Raw genomic sequence first — 6,902 nt, 5'->3', positions numbered from 1 at the left:
TTTGTTGCTCATTCTAGCAGTTTAGCTAACTTCGTATGACACTACCGTTCGCCAAGAACTGATCAAGTGAAGTGAGCTGACCTGAGGCTGCGCAGCGCTGAAGGCCATATGTAAAAGTGTTGAAGGCGGGACAGACATACGTAAGAAAATAGACCTTGCAAAATGCAAACATGCGTGCAATCAAACAACTGCATATAGGCCTATGCCATGTAAAAACGTGACATTATTGCGAATTAAATTTAGTTTAGTTTGCATGCATTTTTTTTTAAACTCATGTCGTAGGCTACGGCCCGGTTAGGAATGTCCTGCGGGCTGGTACCGGGCCGTGGCCCGGTGGTTGGGGACCGCTGAGCTAGACTATTACTCTTTGACCAGCTCGTAAGCCCAACCAAGTGTGTGCAGCATGCCTTTAGCCTACTAACGGCGCATCATCATAAAGATACATTTAATCTGCATCACGGCCCATTTCAGCGGAAAACATGTTAACATTATATCATGGGAAAGACCGCTAGTAATCACACGTTGACGTTACATCTAGTTATTAATTCACAGGACATTCAATCATTTTACTAACACGGCAGTTATGAAGAATTATGTTTATGGTACTTACTCATGTCGAAACGATGTACATTACCAACCTAATTCGTTTGCAATATCCCATGTATTGTACAAATTTAGCATGTAGCTACACTTACAATAATATCCCATGCAAAACGGTTTAGCTTGCTAGCTAGCTAACTGTGGAACTTCAGTATAACATAGCCAATTATCTCACTTAGTTGTAGGAAACGGGCTACGTTCATATTACAAGTGATAGAATGAATGTGTGACTTATGTTTAGTTGATGTTATGACATGTAAAGTTAAGCTTGCTGAACTTAATTATAGTCAGCCACGGGCAGTTTGACTGTGCCCATCAATACATTCATGACACTCCTGTTAGAAAACTGGAAAGAGCAAAACATAGGAACATGGTCACATTAATCCCATAAACACACAGATAACTCTTACACCAACCTTATTTTGTGCCTTTTATTCATGTTTGTTTCAAGATTTCGTAAGTTTACTATAAGCCCTTTTCGCTCCCCACTTTGATGCAGCAGCATAGATTTCCTTTATGTCAGTCATCCTTTACTAAAAGGGGCGAGTACGTGCACGTTCCATTCCATTCGTCAGTGGATATTGTTTAGTTTCTGGTCTAGCTAGATCCGGTGTGGTGTTGTAGTTGCTCCATTCCATTCATCAGTGGATGTTGTTTAGTTTCTGGTCTAGCTAGATCCGGTGTGGTGTTGTAGTTGCTCCATTCCATTCATCAGTGGATGTTGTTCCGTTTCTGGTCTAGCTAGATCCGGTGTGGTGTTGTAGTTGCTCCATTCCATTCGCCAGTGGATATTGTTCCGTTTCTGGTCTAGCTAGATCCGGTGTGGTGTTGTAGTTGTTCTAACCAGAGGTGGGACCAGGTCACTGTTTGGCAAGTCACAAGTAAGTCCCAAGTCTTAGCAGTCAAGTCCCAAGTAAAGACAGAGAAGAGCAAGTCGAGTCCAAGTCCAAGTCACATCAAAGCCAAGTCGTGTCCAAGTCCCAATCTTTTTCAAGTCCTGAACAAGTCATCAGGTACTCTTCACTTAATAATGGCATTATTAGACTATCGATCATAATTTTAACACATCAATCTAATCTACAGTATTTTTTTTATAAATACAGATTAAAATATGTTCAATGGTTCTGTCTTGAAATCTTTTACGATATATGAATGTGCATACCTGTAAAAATATAATGCATGAGGATACCTGAGTAATCTGTAATGAAATGGATAGCTACATGACACTTAGCACAGCAGCAAATATATATTGTTTTTTCCAAATTCGCGGCATCCACTGTAAGGATGAGTAATAATTTTACTGATGGCATTTCACTGCGATAGGCCACAGATTTGCCTGCAAATAATTATTAGACTGTCTGCCAGTGGCAACTCATAAGGGAACCCAAGGTCATGGTTAATGATTACAATAAATGGTGACGAGAAGAATCATTAGGCTGTATGTAGAAGGCTACATTAGTAAATTGCTGCGGTTAAATATTTTACGTTTTTATTAGGGCTGTCAAACGATTAAAAAATAACTAATTAACCTCATATTTTGAAATGAATTAATCTAGATCTAATCTAATTGCGGTTAAAAAGTAGCCTACATTTTCTCCCTAAATACTAAAGCTTCTTATGGCATATTAAATACAGCATAAATCACAAAATTACTGAGTAACCACAAAGGTAAAAATAAAACACTTCTATATTATTTAAATGATAATAATGACACAGTAATTTTGTTTTAAAGTATGTGATGCTGTTTACCTTATTTGTAAATGATGCACTGTCACTTTAAGCCCATTGTGTGCCACTGTCCACACGTTCTCCTAATGATCTTTTTAGCTCCGTTCAAACATAGCCTAGCTATGGCTAGTCCACAAACTCTAACATTGTTTGTGCCACATGTATAGCACAGATGTGGTGTCTGCTTAGGATGCTGCACCTCCTTCTTGGAGATCTGGTCCCTCAGGAGAGCAAGGAGTGGGAACGTCTGCTTCAGCTGCTTTCCATAATGGATATCTGGTCCCTGACGATAGCAAGGAGTGAGAATGTCTGCTTCAGCTGCTTTCCATAATGGAAACTCACACGACAAGCCACTGCATACTTGAACAAAATGATTGAAGAACACCAAGCCCTCTTCCTCAAACTGTACCCTCAATTCCACCTTCTGCCATTTCACTATGCCACTGCCCCTTCGGCCAAAACACCATTTCATGGTTCACTGTGCCACTGCCATAGAAAACCTGGGTCCTCTGGTGCAGTATTGGACAATGCGCTTTGAGGCAAAACATAGCTTTTTTCAAAACCATCAGCCACATCAATTGCAACTTCTGAAATATCTGCAAAACCATGGCCTTTCGTCACCAGATGACACAGTGCTACCATTTCCTGTCTGGCACGGTTTTTGAGAGAAATTTGGAAGTTGGGCCAGGGAACAGCACACTTCTTGCCAACCTTGAGATTATCAGTAAAGTCCAAGATACTCTTCACTGAGGCATTTGCCCCATCTTGGGTCACTGTCAATAGCACAGATTACAGACCTGGCAAAAGTGTTTTTCTGTCCTACAACTCAGAGGCAGAGCCCCAATTTGGCCTTATCGAAACAATTATTGTGTTGCACCAACCGACTCCAACAGTTAAACTGGTTGTAGAGTGCTGGGAGACAGTTTGTTTGGACAAACATCTGTTCGCATACAGTGTCAGTCACTCCCGAGATATGGCAGTGGTCGATGAACAAGTGGTCGATGTGAACAAGCTCCTAAACCATTATCCCCTCCATGCTATGTAGATTTACCAGTCCCTCCAGGATTTCGCGAGGATTTTTTGAGATTGTTGCGATCTAAAATGCCTGATTTCGCGACAACTTTTCTAAAAAATTGCGATGAAACTTGGTGTTTTTAGCTGTTTGTTGCAAAGAAATTGCGAGAGGAAGTGAATTATTTTTTAATTGAGAGTAATTAAGGTTAGTAAGACCAAAATTACACTGATCATCTTGATGTTTATTAAAAAGGATAAGTAAAAGGTAAATAGTAAGGGTTACAGAAAATCAAAGTAGGCCTACTTTAATTGTGTAAATACTTTGACTGGGGTAATTCACAAAGCAGTATAACCTTTCGTAAAACTGTTCAAAAAAGACAGCCCCCTAAAGAGATGGCATCATGTCATATGTTTCAATACATTCATATATGTTGTAATTCAGACAACATGCAACGTTTTCGTGTTAATTACTCATCTTCGTAAGTCGGTATATGGTTAAATGACTCAATACAGGGCGAATGAAGACTCTCTCGCCCACCCCTACTGCCTGTAGGAAGAATATCCCGCTTGCAAGTTCAGTGTATCGTACCCGCCGACCGAAGCAGTATTAGTTTACATCCTGCAACCACAGCACAGAGGCAGGCTAACGAAACGCTAGCGATTGTTGCAAACGTGTGTATAATGGCAGAGCCGGCGAAGAAGCAGCGAAAACCCTTGACGGAAGATGCTGTGGCAGATTTTTTTTGAAGATGTCATGTGTTGCCAGGCAGCAGCCGAGAGATATATGTAGTAAAGTTCATGAAGAGTTCCTGTGCAGCCAGGCAGAAGCTGGGGGAGGATGTCATGCATGTGCGCGAACGTGACACAGGCCTACTGGGAATTATTTAATAATTTTTGTGGCACCTCAGAGAGCTCATCTACCTATATGGTTTATTGAATATACATTGATTGGATGAAAAAGGGTCTGCCGATTTCATAGGGGGCAGATACTGGGCCAGGGTTGGCCATAAGTAAAAAGGAGGTGTTTTTGACCACATACAAAAACTTTCCCCCCAAGAGGAAAATCCTCAGAACGTGCGCACCTTCTCCCCAAGGCCTGGGTCGTGGAGTCTCCGCTGCAGAGGACATCCATCATTCGCAACTCCTGCCTGCAAATGTCATAATCTAATGTCAATGGGGACATTTTAGTAGTTTTTAATTAATAGTTTAAAAAGTATAAAAGTTACAAAGTTGAAAAATACATAGCTGAAGTAAGACCTACGCAACGCAGTTTGAATGAAGTTTCTAAGTTAAACGGTTGAAGCTGTATTAAACGCACAAAAAGCTTCAGCGGAATAATAATAAGAAAACTTCGGATAACAGTAGAGTCTATGGGGAAAAATACGCTTGTTTTTTATTAATCTCTCAAAAAGTATAAAGTTTACAAAAGTGAAAAATACATTCCCCACGTGTCCTTTTCAAGACCTACGTTACAAAGTTTGAACGAAGTTTCTACGTTAAACGGTTAAAGCTGAATTAGACGCAGAAATTTGGTGGGAAGAATAATAACTAGAAAGTGTAATTTCGAGGAAGTTACCAGTGCATGAAAATATAAACATACTGTATATTAACATAAAATGCCAAACAAACTTTATTTGTAAACAGTTGGCAGGAGTCATAGTTGATAACAACCGACAGTTGAAATAGCTGAACAGTTAAATAGTAGTTTAAATAGTTAAATTATTTAATAGTGAATTATTGTAGTGAGGACATGTATTTTGAAACAGTTGTGGGCAGAGGAAATAGTAGTCTTAAGAGAGCAGATGCTGCGTGATGTCTTTGCGCCTGGCAGCTGGCAGCGGTGCTTTGCCGGTGCTATGCCCGAAAATAGTTCCAAATCTAAATTGTTTTAGTAAATCCCTTTGTGTTAATTTGCATTGATATTTGTACTCAATGTGAATGTTCAGGTTACAAGAAATAATTATAAAAAATCTTGAGTTATTTGATTCACTTTTGCAACGTCATGCTAGCTGGAAATGCCGGATTACATCGACTACGCTAAGCTAAAGCTAACTGGGCCGTTTCTAGATAAAAAAAGTTGCATGTTTGGACAAAATTGTGAGGTCGCCCAGAATTCACGAGGATTTGCTGAATTTGCGTTAATTGTTGCGATCGCAACATCGCGAATTCCTGGAGGGACTGTCTAATGGCGGCCTTACATTGTACGATTTTGGCCTGTTTTCCCAGTCGGCGACTAAATTTCCAAAATTGCAGCGCGCTCCCATCAACTAGATCGTTAAGTGTAAGGTGCCAATCTTAGCGGTTTTAAGGCAGTCCGAGTCAGTCTTTTTCTAGTTTTGCCGTTACGACAATATCAAACATGTTTGATATTATCGCAAGTCTTTCTAGTCGTGGCTCATGCAAATAGTGACGTGAACTATAAAAACTAATAGTGACCTCTCTCCAACACCAAACAGGAAGGGGCAAAGTATAGGCGACAGCTGTAGCCTATAATTATTTGTTATTCCCTTTTTATATATATATATATATATATATATATATTATATATATATATATATATATATATATATATATATATTTTTTTTTTTGGCCTTTTATGCCTTTAATGCGAAAGGATAGTGGAGAGTGACAGGAAGTAAGTGGGAGAGAGTTGGGGTCGGATCCGGAAAGGACCACGGGGCGGGAATCGAATACGGTGCAGGTGCCCCAGCCAGTTGCGCCACGGCTGGGGCCTATTTGTTTTTCTTAACAATATTTGTAATTTCTTATACATATTTAGTCGGCTCTTCCACGTGACAGAGCGACTCTATATCGGTTAGGGATATCACGCATGAAACAATGCTGCAGAAACACGAAAATACGACTTTGAGTTTAGTAGGCTATCATTTCAGTTCCTGTTTATCTATTGCACGATGGGTAATAATTTAAAGGAATCTAGTTGCAGTCTTGTAAATAGTGACCCTGCAAGATCCCTAGTCATTGCAAAATCATAGTCTGTGACTTAAAACTCTACTACTTGTCTTTAGATGCGAGAGGGTCTGAGACTGTAGTCTTTCACAAATCTTTGCAAATCTTTCCAAAGTCTGTTAGTGGAAGGAGGGCTTTACAGACAGGATGATCCAAACCTCTAACCTGACTCTCGCCAGATGAATTTCATTCCGCCTAGCTCCACTCATATCCATCTGGGGTCGCTTCCGTTGAGTGATTTCGGCACCAGATTTTATAGTAGAGCCAATCAGGACGCAGGGCGTAGCGTAGAAGCGACTGTGAGACTGTTCTCAGCGCCAGGGGTTGGCTTCGATGTGAGTGGTTGAAGTAGCACGTCAATAGATGACGGACAAGTGGCTTATCCAATCATATGCAAGGATTTTTGATTAAGGCCCAGCCTTCTGAAACACCTCTCCAATGGAGCGATCCCAGATGGATGAGTGGAGCTAGGCGGAACGAAATCTGGCGAGAGTCAGGTTACCAAACCTCTACATTGCATTATTGCAAGATACAGTGTCTTGTAGGGTGTTGGCTGTGGAACACATGTAAAATACTGTAAATAACAATTAGTA

This window comes from Alosa alosa, chromosome 24, assembly GCF_017589495.1.
Source record: "Alosa alosa isolate M-15738 ecotype Scorff River chromosome 24, AALO_Geno_1.1, whole genome shotgun sequence".
NCBI classification, from domain to species: domain Eukaryota; kingdom Metazoa; phylum Chordata; class Actinopteri; order Clupeiformes; family Clupeidae; genus Alosa; species Alosa alosa.
Note: the sequence above shows the minus strand (reverse complement) of the source record.